This window comes from Panthera tigris, chromosome B1 (assembly GCF_018350195.1).
Source record: "Panthera tigris isolate Pti1 chromosome B1, P.tigris_Pti1_mat1.1, whole genome shotgun sequence".
In the NCBI taxonomy this organism is placed as follows: domain Eukaryota; kingdom Metazoa; phylum Chordata; class Mammalia; order Carnivora; family Felidae; genus Panthera; species Panthera tigris.
Window position 1 is genome coordinate 121,608,605 of NC_056663.1, and position 14,765 is coordinate 121,623,369.

Sequence of the window (14,765 nt, forward strand, 5' to 3'; positions counted from 1 at the left end):
GGCCTTCCCTAAGATCAGACAAGCTTTCCTGCTAGCCTTAAAGAAGCAAGCTATCATGAGTTCTACAGCTGCAAGGAAATGAATCTGTCAACAACCCTGAGAGCTTGGGAGACGACCCCAAGCCACAGATGAGACCCCAAACTCAGCTGTTACCTGGACTGCAGTCTTATAAGACCCTGTTTTGAGGACCCAGCTAAAGCTAAGCCATGCCTACAGTCCTGGCACATGGAAACTGTGAGATAACAACTTTGCATTGTTTTAAGTTGCTAAGTTTGTAGCAATGTATTAGGCAGCAAAAGAAAAATTAATACAGTAAAATGAAACTTAGGAAGCATATTCATAGTCCATACTCAATTATAAAAACAGTATCTGTTTCATGTATCAGATTGTGATCTCTTCAAGTGAGGCAGGTTGTGGAGACAGTTCACAGGATTCCATTCTAAATTGTATCCATGACTTCTCAGGGTTGTGTTACAGTTCTCAGCTGTGTGTGTGTGCTTGGGCAGCAAGCCAAGCAGGTTGAAATGCAGCTGGTGTGCCCTAAACAGGAGTACTGATTGTTACCAGCTGTGTCCCTCCCAGTTGGTTGGTATCCATGCCATAGTAGTTGTTTGATATTTTGAATATCATCTCTCATTATCAGACAATTCCTGTCTTCTTAATTTTGAGAGATTATCTACAATTGCCCAAGCAAACCAGTTCCTTGGGAGAAGTGATTACTGCCTCCACTTGAAATTTAAAATGTCTCAGATGGCAGCTCATTGGGAGAGCACGGATGGTCCAGTGAGAAGGACAGGAAGTAGAGACAGGACACAAGTTAGGCAGGTGCAGCACTTCACAGGGTTTTTACAGCTTTGAAATCATTCCAAGACCCATGACAAAACCTGTTACAATTCCAGGACCTTTGAGTTTCAACACACTACTGGTAACATCAGTGGTGCAAGCCAGAGGCTGGGTTTTCTTAAGACCTGTCTGATAGAGGGGTGCCTGGGTGGCTCAGTCAGTTAAGTGTCTGACTTTGGCTCAGGTCATGATCTTGTGGTGGGTGAATTCAAGCCTTGCATTGGGCTCTGCACTGACTGTGTGTAGCCTGCTTGGGATTCTCTTTCTCTCCTTCTCTTTCTCTGCCTCTCCCCCACTTGTTCTCTCTCTCTCTCTCTCTCTCTCTCTCTCTCTCTCTCTCTCTCTCTCTCCCTCTGTCTCTCTCAAAATAAATAGATAAACTTTAAAAAGAAAGTGAAATGGAAGAGCTGTCTGAAAGAAAGGAGCCTTAGCAGGAGCATAGCACAGACCATAGGATCAAACTCTTGAGAGTCAGAGATGACTGTCTAAAGAGGGGTCATGCAGAAGCCTTTTCTTTTCACTGTTTTTGCCAAGATCTGTGTGTGTGTGTGTGTGTGTGTGCACGTAGGGGGTGTGCAGGAAGAAAAGACAGGTGTCCACCATTATCATGTCACTCTTTTGACCTTGCATGTATTTTGTGTGTGCCATACGCCCCGCAAGGACATTTTGAAAATAAGTCACTTTTATTGCCCTTATACTAAAAGAACATCACTGGGCAGAATCTGAGTGATAAGACAGTTTACAGAGAGAGAAGATGGAGAGAACTCAGGCTTCTGCTTCCTTCTCAGTATCTGTCTCAGTGTCTCTGCCTCACTCTTAGCTTTATTCTCACGGTAACTGAGGCCTCTGTGTTGCTGCATTTTACTTTCTCTCTTACCTTTCAGCTAAAATGGTTTTGTTTTAATAAATGTCTCACTCCACAATGCTGCATATCATTCATTCTTTTCCAGAATCTCCTTTGAAAATCTATGCACCAGACATTGTGCAAGGTGCTGGGTACACAGTCATGAACAAAAAAACCTGGATGGTCTGTTTCTTCATAAAGTTCACAGTCTAGTGAAGAAGACAGGCACTGATGACCGAAATGCATAAACATATATGTACAATTTTTGTTGTTGTTGTTGCTAACGTTAGGTAGGGAACCTTGGGTTAAAGCAGAGAGATGTCATGGGACACAGGCTCTTTCCTTTTCCCCTCTTCCTGCTCCAGCAGTCCTTGCCTGTATCTTTTGTTCTTGTGGTCCGAGGGGGCTGTTGCCCTTCCAAGCCTGGCATCTGCATTCCATAAAGAAGGAAGCAACCTGGAGTCAGCAATGATGGGGAGAAAGCAGCCATTTCCCAGCCATCCTCAGCAGCTTCTGCCTATGCTCCTGGGCCACGACACTGTCACACTGCTGTCTCTGTCCCAGGGAAGGTTGATAATTGTTGCGTTTTAGCCAGACACATCACTGCCTTGAACAACTACTGGGGGTTGGTTAAAAAGGCAGGCGGTAGGTAGCATCATGTGCCGCAGCCCTGAAGGACAAGAGTGGGGTCCTGTAAGGAAGACAGGACAGCCAGGTCGAGCCCCTCTGAGAAGGTGATATTTAAGTTGAGACCCTCAGCAAGGCACAAAGTTAGGAGGGAGGGCACTCCAGTAGAGAACAATCAATACTTTAACTTGAAATGCAAAATTTACTGTTGTCTCCTATGTTTTTCATTATACTGGAAATTGATTATCTATTACAAACTTAGTTCCAGATGCCATTCCAGCTAGTTTAATCCTGAGAAAAGGGATCTAGGATATTATTCTGTCATTGTGTCTCCTTGTAAAGAAAATATTTCAAAGCTCCAGGCAGCAATACCTGCCCAATCCTAACTTGAGCATAATTCAAACAAGGAGACAGTCCCAGGTTTGGTTGCCAAAATCTACTTTCACTTGATTCAGATCAGCATGTTTGTAAGTATACGCTTTAGATGAAAAGATCTTAATCCCTCTTTTAACTTCTATACATTTATATCTCAAACAGATTCAAACACATAATAAACCTATACATCATCTTTCAGGTTGTCCATCAAATATTAACTGTCCTAAATGCGTGTCCCCAGAAGAATTAAGATTTTTCCATCAAGGTCAACTCTGGAGAAGATGGTGGAGGAGGAGTACCCTAAGCTCTCCTTGGCACATAGATACACCCAGATAACACCCACATCAGTGTAAATAACCCAGAAAACAACCCAAAGAGTGGGGAGACTTTCCACAGCTAAATGTAGAGAAGAGGCCACATTGAAGAGGGTGGGAAGGGCAGAGAGACATGGTCAGGAGCCAAACTGACCAGCAAGAATGTTGTGGGAGGGAGGGACACCATGAGCACAAAGGAGAGAGGAGCAAACCCCACCCCAGGCACCCCAGGCATGGGGGACCCACATTGGGAAGACAAATCTTCATAGAATTTGGCTTTGAAAACCACAGGGTTTGACTTCCTGAACTTTTACAATCAGTGGAGCTTAACACCTGGAATTTTAATATTTAAAGTTCAGGAGACTCAGCCAGAGGGCAATAGGAAACTGAGTCCCTACCCTGAAATAGACAGCACAACAAACATCCCTGCCAAGAGACACCATAGAAAGAGCAGTTTGAAAAATGTCTGGGGTTTAAGGGAGGGAGATTTGTTTACTAATCTAGAAAGTATGCTGGAGGGATAGGGATCTTTGGGAGACTTCTGCAAGAACAAAAGAGCTGGTGAGAGTAGCCCAGATACACAGACACCTGCAGGAACCAGCGCAGTGCAAACATTCTCTACCTAATTTGCTAACACTGTGCCCCACGCAATCCCCACTCCCACGTTCTCCTGCAGACCCACCCCTCCAACTTGGCCTGGATAAGAGTTCTCCAAAGTGGCTACAAGTCCCTTCCCACATCGGACCAGCACAAACCTGTGCCTATCACCATGTGCATCGCCTCTGAGTTCTCCTGTGGACCTATCACCCCAACACACCCTTGGCAGGGGTCCATCCAGTGTGGGACCACAAATGAGGCAGTGTGCAAAGCAGCCCCAACAGGGGCCAATATCACTCCGAAGTGATTCCTGCGCTGGGGAGAGGAGAAGATAACCACATGTAATAGTCTGACTGCGGCCCCAGCAGTGAGCTGGGGGCAGACACCTGGTGTTACCCCAGGCCTCACCCACCAACAAAAGCTTCTCATGGGAAAATACAGGGAAAGTGCCCTACAGCCTGCTGTTACTGCATTTCTAGCAAACACCTGGTCTGACCCCAACTCAAGCACAAGGTGGTCCCAGATTGGCCCACCAACAACACAGGGATCAAACACTGCCCACAACAAAGAAAGCAAGTGCAGATGACTGGACCGAAGGCAAATGTGATTCAGCCACAACAGTAGTGTGCACACAACACACATAGGAGACGTCCTGAAACGCCAGGTTCTGGTGAACAGAGGATATTGCACTGTAGGGCACTACAGGACCTCTTCATAAGGCCACTACTTAGCAGGAGATGTAGCTGACTTTCCTAAAATATAGAAAACAGAGTTTGACAAAACGAGGAGATAGAGGATTGTCCCAAATGAAAGAAAAGGACAAAAATCACAGCAAAAAACTAAATGAAATGGAGATAAGTGATATGCCTGTTAGAGATTTAAAGTAATAGTCATAAAGATACTCATTGGACTTGAGAAAAGAGTGGAGGACCTCAGTGAGACCCTCAACAAAAAGACAGAAAACATACAGAGATAAAGTTTCCCAGACAAACAAAAGTTAAAGGAATTCATCACCACTAACCCAGCCCTACAAGAAACGTCAAAGGGGACTCTGAGTGGAAAGGAAAGGCCATAAGTAGGAGTAAAAAAGGAAGGAACCAAAAAAGCACTAAAATCAAGTATATCTATGAAAATCAGTCAAATGACCCATAAACTAAAAGGATGTAAATATGACACTATATACCTAAAATATGGGGGGAGAGTGGAGAGGAGTAAAAAATCAGGTGCTTTTAGAATCAGTTCAAATTTAAACAACCGTCAACTTAATATACAAACCTAATGATAACCACAAATCAAAAACCAGTAATAGATATGCAAAAAATAAAGAGAAAGGTATCCAAGCATATCACTAAAGAAAGCCAGCTCAAGCACTTGGGTGGCTCAATTGGTTAAGCATCCACTTCAGCTCAGGTCATGATCTCACAGTTTGTGAGCCCATGTTGGGCTCTGTGCTGACAGCTCAGAGCCTGAAGCCTGCTTCAGGCTCTGTGTTTCCCTCTCTCTCTCTGCCTCTCCCCCACTTGCTCTCTCTCTCTCTCTCTGTCAAAAATAAATTTAAAAAATAAATAAATAAATTGAAAAAAGAAAGAAGAATAAAATAGAAGAAAGGAACAGAGAAGAACTACAAAAAATAACCATAAAACAATGAACCAAATGGTAAAAAGTACACACCTATCAATAATTACTTGGAATTTAAATGGAAAAAATACTCCAATCAAAAGACACAGGGTGACAGAATGGATAAAAAAGCAAGACCCATCAATAAGCTGCCTGCAAGAGACTAATTTCAGACCTAAAGACATATGCACATTGAAAGTGGAGGAATGGAAAAGCATTCATCATGCAAATGGCAGTGAAAAGAAAGATGGGATAGCAATACCTGTATCAGACAAAATAGACTTCAAAACAAAGACTGTAACAAGAGACAACACTATTTAATCATAAAGGGAACAATCCAATAAGAAGATATACCTAGTATAAATATTCATGCACCCAACATAGAAGCACCCAAATACATAAAGCAACTATTAAAAAAGATAAAGGAAGTAATAAGTAGTAATACAATAACAGTAGGGGACTTTAACACCCCACTTATACAATGGACAGATCATCCAAACAGAAAATCAACAAGGAAACAGTAGCTTTGAATGACACATTGGAACAGATGGATCTAACAGATATATTCAGAACATTCCATCCAACAACAGCAGAATACACACTTTTTTCAAGTGCACACGGAAGATTCTCCAGATTACATTACATATTAGGCCACAACACAAGTCTCAACAAATTCAGAAAGATTGAAGTCATACTGTGCATCTTTTCTGACCACAACAATATAAAACTAGAAATCAACCACAAGAAAAAAAAATCTGAAAGAGTACAAATATATGGCAGTTAAATAACATGCTACTAAACAATCATTAAATCAGCCAAGAAACTAAAGAGAACATCAAAAAATACACAGAAAGAAGTGAAAATGAAAACACAACAGTCCCAAATCTTTGGGATCGGCAAAAGCTATTCTGAGAGGAAGTTTATACAACACAGGCCTACTTCAAGAAGCAAGAAAAATCTCAAAAAAAAAAAAACCTGACCTTACACCTAAAGGAGCTGGAAAAATAAGGGGAAAAAATCCAAAACCAGTAGAAGGAGGGAAATAATAAAGATTAGAGCAGAATTAAATGAAATAGAACCTAAAAAAAAACAATAAAACAGATCAATGAAACCAGGAGCTGTTTCCTTCATAAGATCAACAAAATTGATAAAACTTTAGAAAGACTCATAAAAAAAAAAAAAAAGAAGAGAGAGAGACAGAGATGGGGTGCCTGGGTGGCCCAGTCAGCTGAGAGTCTGACTTCAGCTTAGGTCACAACCTCATGTTTCAAGAGTTCAAGCCTTGCTTCAGGCTCACGGCTGTCAGTGTGGAGCCCACTTTAGATCTTCTGTCCCCCTCTCTGCATCTCCCTTGCTTGTGCTCTCTCTTTCAAAAATAAATAAATGTTACAAAAAAGACAGAGGACTCAAATAAACAAAATCAGAAATGAAAGATGAGAAATAACAATCAACACCATAAAAATACAAAGGATTATAAAAGAATATCATAAAACATTATATGCCAACAAATTGGATAACCTAACAGAAATGGATAAATTCCTAGAAACATATAAACTATCAAAATGGAATCAGGAAATAATAGAAAATTTGAATAGACTGACTAGTAGCAATGAAATTGAATCAGAAATCAAAAATCCCCTAACAAACAAAAAGTCTAGGACCAGAGGGCTACAAGTGAATTCTACCAATCATTTAAAGAAGAATTAATACCTACTTTTCTCAAACTCTTCCAAAAAGTACAAGAGGAAGGAAAAACAAAACTGGAGGTATCAAAATCCCAGATTTGAAATTATATTACAGAGCGGTAGTAACCAAAACAGTATGGTACTGTCACAAAAACGGAAACTAGATCAATAGAACAGAATAGAGAGCCCAGAAATAAACCATGATTATATGGTAAATTAATCTTTGACAAAGCTGGAAAGAACAGGCAGTGGAGAAAAGGACAGTCTCTTCAATAAATGGTGTTGGGAAAACTGGGCCACTTTATTACAGCACACACAAAAATAAACTCAAAATGGATTAAAGACCTAAATGTGAAACTTGAAACCATGAAAATTCTAGAAGAGAACACAGGCAGTAATTTCTCTGACATTGGTCCTGGCAACATTTTTCTAGATATGTCTCCTGAGGCAAGGGAAACAAAAGCAAAATTAACTATTGGGACTACATCAAAATAAAAAGCTTCTGCACAGCAAAAAAACACCACTGACAAAACTAAAAGACAGCCAACTGACTGGGAGAACATATTTGCAAATGACATATCTGATAAAAGATTAGTATCCAAAATATATAAAGAACTTACCAAATTCAACACCAAGGAAACAAATAATCCAATTAAAAATTGGCAGAAGATTGGGGCTCCACTCATGAAGCCGTGAGATCATGACCTGAGCTGAAACCACGAATTGGATGCTTGACTGACTTGAGCCACCCAGGCGCCCCTCACTTAGTAATATGTATTTAAGTTTCCCACATATCTTTTCATGGTTTGATTTACTCATTTTTTTTTAGTGCTGAGTAATAGTCAATTGTCTGGATGTACCACAGTTTATCCATTTACCCGTGGAAAAACATCTTGGTTGCTTCCATGTTTTGGCAAGTATAAATAAAGCTGCTATAACATCTGAAAAAAAAAAAAAAAAGGCAGAAGATATGAACAGACATCTTCCCAAAGAAGACATACAGATGGCCCACAGACACATGGAAAAATGCTCAACATCATTCATCATCAAGGAAATGCAAATCAAAACCACAATGAGATATCACCTCACACCTGTCACAATGGCTAAAATCAAAAACAAAAGAAACAAGTGTTGGTGACGATGCAAAGAAAAAGGAACCCTTGTACACTGTTGGTGGGAATGCAAACTGCTGCAACCCCTGTGGAAAACAGTATGGAAGTTCCCAAAAACTTAAAAATAGAATTCCCATATAATCCAGTAATTCCACCACTGGGTATTTGCCTAAAGAATACAAAAACACTGGGGCGCCTGGGTGGCGCAGTCGGTTAAGCGTCCGACTTCAGCCAGGTCACGATCTCGCGGTCTGTGAGTTCGAGCCCCGCGTCAGGCTCTGGGCTGATGGCTCGGAGCCTGGAGCCTGTTTCCGATTCTGTGTCTCCCTCTCTCTCTGCCCCTCCCCCATTCATGCTCTGTCTCTCTCTGTCCCAAAAATAAATTAAAAAAAAAAAAAGAATACAAAAACACTAACTCTAAAAGATATATTCTCCCCTATGTTTATTGCAACATTATTTACAATAGCCAAATTATGAAAGTAGCTCAGTGTTCATCAACAGATGAATGGATAAACAAGTAGTATCTATACCATTTATATATGTATATATTGCAACAACATGGATGAACGTAGAGGCTATCATCCTAAGTGAAACAAGTCAGTCAGAGAAAGTCAAGCACCATATGATTTCACCCACATGTGGAACTTAAGAAAACAAATGAAGAAAGAAAGAAACAAAAAAGATAAACAGATTCTTAACTATAGAGAACAAACTGGTGGTTATCAGAAGGGAGGTGGGTGTGAGAATGGGTGAAATAGGAGAAGGGGATTAAAGAGTGTATTTATCATGATGAGCACTGTGTAATGTAATTGTTGAATCACTATGTTGTACAACTGAAACTAATGTAACACTATATATTAACTGTACTGGAATTAAAATTTAAAAAAAGGTTATCCATCAAATATTAATTGTCCTAAGTGCAATATGGTATCTTACACTGGATACTTGAGTAGAATAAAAGGCCTAGAATGCATCTTCTATGGGGATTATCCCACTCTTGCTTTTTTTTCCTTTATGCTTAACTGTCTACTGGATACGTCCACTTAGAAGTCTTACAGACACTTGAGAAAATGGTTTGTACTCAGCCAAATAATAATAACATAGTAGTATTATGTATCAAATGCTTGTTTTCAAATCAGAGTCAGTGTTGTGTTGAGTACTTTACATGGATTATCTCAATTTTTACAACTCTTTGAAGTAGATATTATTCTTATTAGATATTATTATTCTCATTTTATATGGGACAAAACTTAGGTTTGGAGAGGTTAAATAATGTTCTCAAGGACATGCGGTCATGGTCTAACTCAAGTTGGCCTGCCTAACACAACTACTGATTACCTCTAGAGCTATTTAAAGCCCTGTGCACTATGATTAACTTGGAAATGTAATGCAAACACTTAGAAATGCGTTCTACCATTCTAATTCTGTTCTGGCGGTTTTTAACATCTAATATCTTTAAGGAAGCCCTTTGCGCCAGGCTTAAACACTTGAAATATGCCTAGTCCTCAATGAGATGTGTTCTAAGTATAAAATATATATGGAATATTGAAGACTTATTAGAAAAATAAAATAAAATAATTAATAACTTTTAGTATTCATTATACTTTTAAATGATAACATTTTGAAAAGATCAGTTTCAGTAAAATGTTGTTAATATCCATTTCACCCATTTATTTATACTCTTTTTAATGTGGCTACCAGGAAACTTAAAATTGCATGTGTGGTTCACATTACAGTTCTATTGGACAGCACTCTTTCACCTTGCCCCAGATGCAAAAACATTCTGCTTCTCACATGGATTCTCTTTGACAGGTATTGACCCTTAATATTTCAAAACTGAACACAAACAAAGAGTCCTCTTCACCGATACCAGACTTCAAGCTGATCTTTGGAGTATAAATAAATTATTTGATAACTGTTACAACAGATCCTTAGCATACTGTAGGCTTGATAAAGGCTTTCTAAATTTCCTAGGAAAAGAAGCTGAGCTAAGGATCAAGGAGGCATGTCTCCAAGCATTCAATTCAATACCAGCTAAATAATTAGGATTCTGCATTGCATAAAGGAGAGCTGGAAAATAACAACATACCTTTAGACTGGCTGATGTCTAGTGATTTGGAGACAGCATGGACATTGCAGGAAAAGTCCATTTTTAGTTTTCTTTATCTTTTAAAGACAATTGCAAGTCAGTGCTCTTGTTTTATTGGATGAATGAGGGAGCCATTCATTCATGTTCACAACTTCTTATGTTTTTTTTCATAACGAGGGGAGATGTGAAGAATACTTGCAGGATTTCCCGTGGGTCAGGCTTCTTCTCTGCACCACAAACGTAGATGACCCTGCACAAGGGGATGCAGAGGAGGCTCAGATGAAGCACTGAGGTTGGCAAAGGAGAAACGGTAGATTACTATGTTGTTGTGAGCTCTCATGCTTGCAACTCTATTATCTTTACCATAGTTTTCATCTGAGAGTAAGGAAATAGTGAGTTAACTTTTAAAGGTTTCATAATTTTAATAACTCTTATTAATTTTTATTTTGGAATAATTTATTTTACTTATTTGTTTTATTTTTTAAATGCTTATTGTATTTTTGAGACAGAAAGAGACAGCACATAAGCGGGGGAGGGGCAGAGAGGGAGACACACACACAGAATCCGAAGCAGGCTCCAGGCTCCGAGCTGTCGGCACAGAGCCCGACGTGAGGCTCTAACTCGTCAACCATGAGATCACGACCTGAGCCGAAGTCGGACACTCAACCTACTGAGCTACCCAGGCGCCCCTGGAATAATTTTAGATACATAGAATAATTGCAAAGATAGCACATAATGTTCCTGTATAGCCTTCATCCAGTTTCCCCTAATCTTCCACGACTGTGGTACATTTGTTAGAACCAAGAAACCAACATTAGTACATTACTATTAACTGAACTTCAGATTTCACTTGTATTTCAACAGTTTTCCCACTAATATCCTCTTGTTCTGTTTCAATATTCAACACAAGATGTCATATTGCATTTGGCACAAGCTGGGATATGACTTGCCCAAGGTAGGGATTATGGATTTTTATGACAGCTCTGTTGAAGTATAATTGATATACAAAAAGCCTGCACATATATAATGTATATAATCTGAAGAGTCTGGACATAACACAGATACCCATTAAACCATCATCACAATTAGAGTACCAGACGTATCCATCACCCCCAAAAGTTTCCTCATTCCATTTTTGTGGTTGTTGTTTTCATGGTACGAACATTTAATATGAGAAATACACTTTTAACAGATTTTTAAGTGCACAATATAGTAGTATTATTAACCACAGGCACCATGTTGTACAGAAGTTCTCTAGAACTTACTTGTCTTTCGTAACTGAAGTTTTATACCCACTGAGTAACAACTCCTCACTCATTCCTCCCTGCAGCTCCTGGCAACCACCCTTCTACTCTGCTTCTGTCAGTTTGATTTTTTAAGAGACCTCACAGAGTGGAACAGCAATATTTGTCCTTCTGTGACTGACTTATTTTACTTTTAATGATGTCCTCTAGTCTCATCCACAATGTTGCATATAGCAGGATATCTCTTATTAAGGTTGAATAGGGGCATCTGGGTGACTCAGTCGGTTAAGTGTCCAACCTCAGCTCAGGTCATGAGCTCACAGTTCGTCAGTTCAAGCCCCTCATAGGGCTCTGTGCTGACAGCTCAGAGCCTAGAGCCTGCTTTGGATTCTGTGTCTCCATCTCTCTGCCTCTCTCTCTCTCTCTCTCTCTCTCTCTCTCTCAAAAGTAATTAAACATTTAAAAAATTTAAGGATGAATAATATTCCCTTGTATAAAAATATATAATCCCTACCTTGGACAAATGGGAAGATTCCAGAGAAGATGGGTCCTCTCATTTCACCCTGTCTTGGGAGCACACTACAGAAAATTATCTCATTAGATTAGCTAGTTAAGATCTTGGAAGCTAGTTAAGGTCTTGGGTGGCTCAGTGGGTTAAGCGTCCAACTCTTGATTTTGGCTCAGGTCATGATCTCACAGTTCATGGGATGGAGCCCCATATTGAGCTCCATGCTGACAGTGCAGAGCCTACTTGGGATTCTCTTGCTCCTTCGCTCTCTGCCCCTCTCCCACGCTCTCTCTCAAAATAAATAAATAAAACTTAAAAAAAAGGCCTTGGAAGGGATAAAAAGTTAATGTGACATAGAACAGGTATGTTTTGAACAGTCATGTGACAAAGGGGAAAGAGACTGGACAGAATGACATATAACCTGCTGACCAGGAGAGAGTGAAGGAGTTGCCTGAGGAGGGCAGTAGGCCCCAGAGTGAGTGGGTGGGTGGGCCAGGCTGGGGCAGGCTGGAGTGTGCATCTCTCTTCCACACTAGATGGGAGCCTCTGAGCACTGGGGCCTGTGTCCTCCTCATCTTCCTACTCCTCCCTGTGATTTGCACACAGCAGCTCAGCACATACTGCATGGTGGTTGGTTGAAAAGGGAACGTCCTAGAGAAAAATCTGATAATAGCATAAAGGTGGGTGAAGTCTGAGAAAGGCAGGACAGGGGAAAAGGGAGGAAAGGCCTGAACAGGAGAATGAAAGAGACAGCAAAAGAACAGGCAGTTACAGAAACAGAGGCAGAGAGGAGACAGAGAGGGGGGAGAGCCAATTAGTAACAGACAAGGAGAAACGAAGCAAGGAAAAGCGCAGAGGTTTTTGCCGGGGGAGCGTGCCGCTCTTGGTTCAGACTGAGGAAGTCTGCTTTCTCAGAGCAAGTGGAGGAGAGAGAACAAAATGCACGGTGAATAGCCGCCATTTATGATCCTCAATTTGTGCCAAACTTTTCATCTCCATCATGGCATCTAATCTTTAAGATACTTTATGAAATAAGTATTACTATGTACATTGTAGACAATAGGAAACTGACACCCAGAGAGATGAAATTATTTGCCCTGATAGCAAACATGTTAAAGTGAGGCTTATCAGATTCCAAAACCAGTGTTGTTACTCCTGACTAGTGGACACTGAGCCACTGCCAGACCATGGGGTCTTGCCTCTGCTCAGGTAGTAAGAATCGATAAAGCTGTGTGCCTGTAGCTCTGAAAGTGCCTCCTGAGGGCGGTGCAGGGTTTTGTGTGACTCATAGCTGTCTCTGTATACTGAGAATTCCACATAGTAAAGAGCAGGGCCATTGGGTCTTGCACAGGAGCTCTGACCGCCAGCTATATGCGACTTTGGGCTTAGGCACTTTGCCACTCGATGTTGATGTTTTGTGTGTAAGTTAGTATATTAAATAATGTCTATTTATTAGACCACAACCTTCTTCCCCCAAGGTCTACTCCATAAGTTTTGAGACTGCATTGATCTTGTTAAAGCCGTGGGCAGAGGTTTCTCCCAATCCCAAATGTCTCCTGCTCTAGCTACTTTGGTGGAGACGGGGGACGGGAAGGACAGGGCAGGGTACAGTAGAAAATAGGGACAGGGAACCTGAGCAAAAACCTTGCTGAGCAAACATCTGAGTTAAAGTCAGAACTAAGTATATCACATGCACGCATTATTTAATATACCAGCTTACTGGGACATCTATGACCCAGGGGCGCCTGGGTGGCTCAGTTGGTTGAGTGCCCGACTTCAGCTCAGGTCATGATCTCACAGTTCGTGAGTTTGAGTCCCGCGTCGGGCTCTGTGCTGACAGCTCAGAGCCTGGAGCCTGTTTTGGATTTTGTGTCTCCCTCTCTCTCTGCCCCTTCCCTGCTCATGCTCTGTCTCTCTCTGTCTCTCAAAAATGAATAAACACTAAGAAAAATTTATTAAAAAGAAAGACGTCTGTGACCCAGACAAATTCAGAGAGTTGGACGAGGTCACACAGACCTTGTCAGAGTTGGCATTCTAACTCAGACTTATTGAACTAACACTCATATTCACAGCTTCTGGTTCATGCAGGAAGTAAATGTTGCTCAGGTCCCTGCAGAGTGATTCACGGTATCAGCCAAAATAAGTGATGGATGTGAAAATGTTCCACAGACAGTAAAGCAGTATGCAAGATTAGGTGTTACTATGACGTGCTGAATTTGATTCAAGGCTGCAGATGATACAATTCAACAGGCTTAGCTACAGGCCAGAATAAGAGCTGTGAGAAAGAAGCATATTTAGTAATTAATAGCATGGGTTTTGTAGTCAGGTAAATGTTAATTTGAATCCTAGCTCTGCCTTGTACTAGACGTTTGGCCTTATAAAATTATATAACTTCTCTTTGCATTAGACCTTCATTGGATAAAGGATAATAAAACCTACTAGATAAGGTTTCCATGAAGACTGAAAGAAACAGTGTTCAAGAAATAGAAAAAAGCGATCTTAAAATTTGTATGGAACGACAAAAAAACCTTAGATAGCCAAAGCAATCCTGCAGAACAATAACAAACAAAGAGGTATCCCACTACTGACTTCAAACTATACTACAAAGCTTTACTAATAAAAATAGTATGGTGCTAGTGTAAAAATAGACACATAAACCAAGGGAACAGAAGAGAGTGCCCAGAATTAAACTCCCACATATACGATCATCTAATATTTGACAAAGAAGTCAAACACACCAAATGGGGAAAGGATGGTCTCTTGAACAGATGGTGCTGGAAAACTTGGATAAATACATGTATGACAATTAAATTGGACCCCTGTCTTACATGACTCACAAAAATTAACTCAAAATGGGTCAATGACTTAAACATAAGAACTGATACCATAAAACTCCTACAAGATAATATA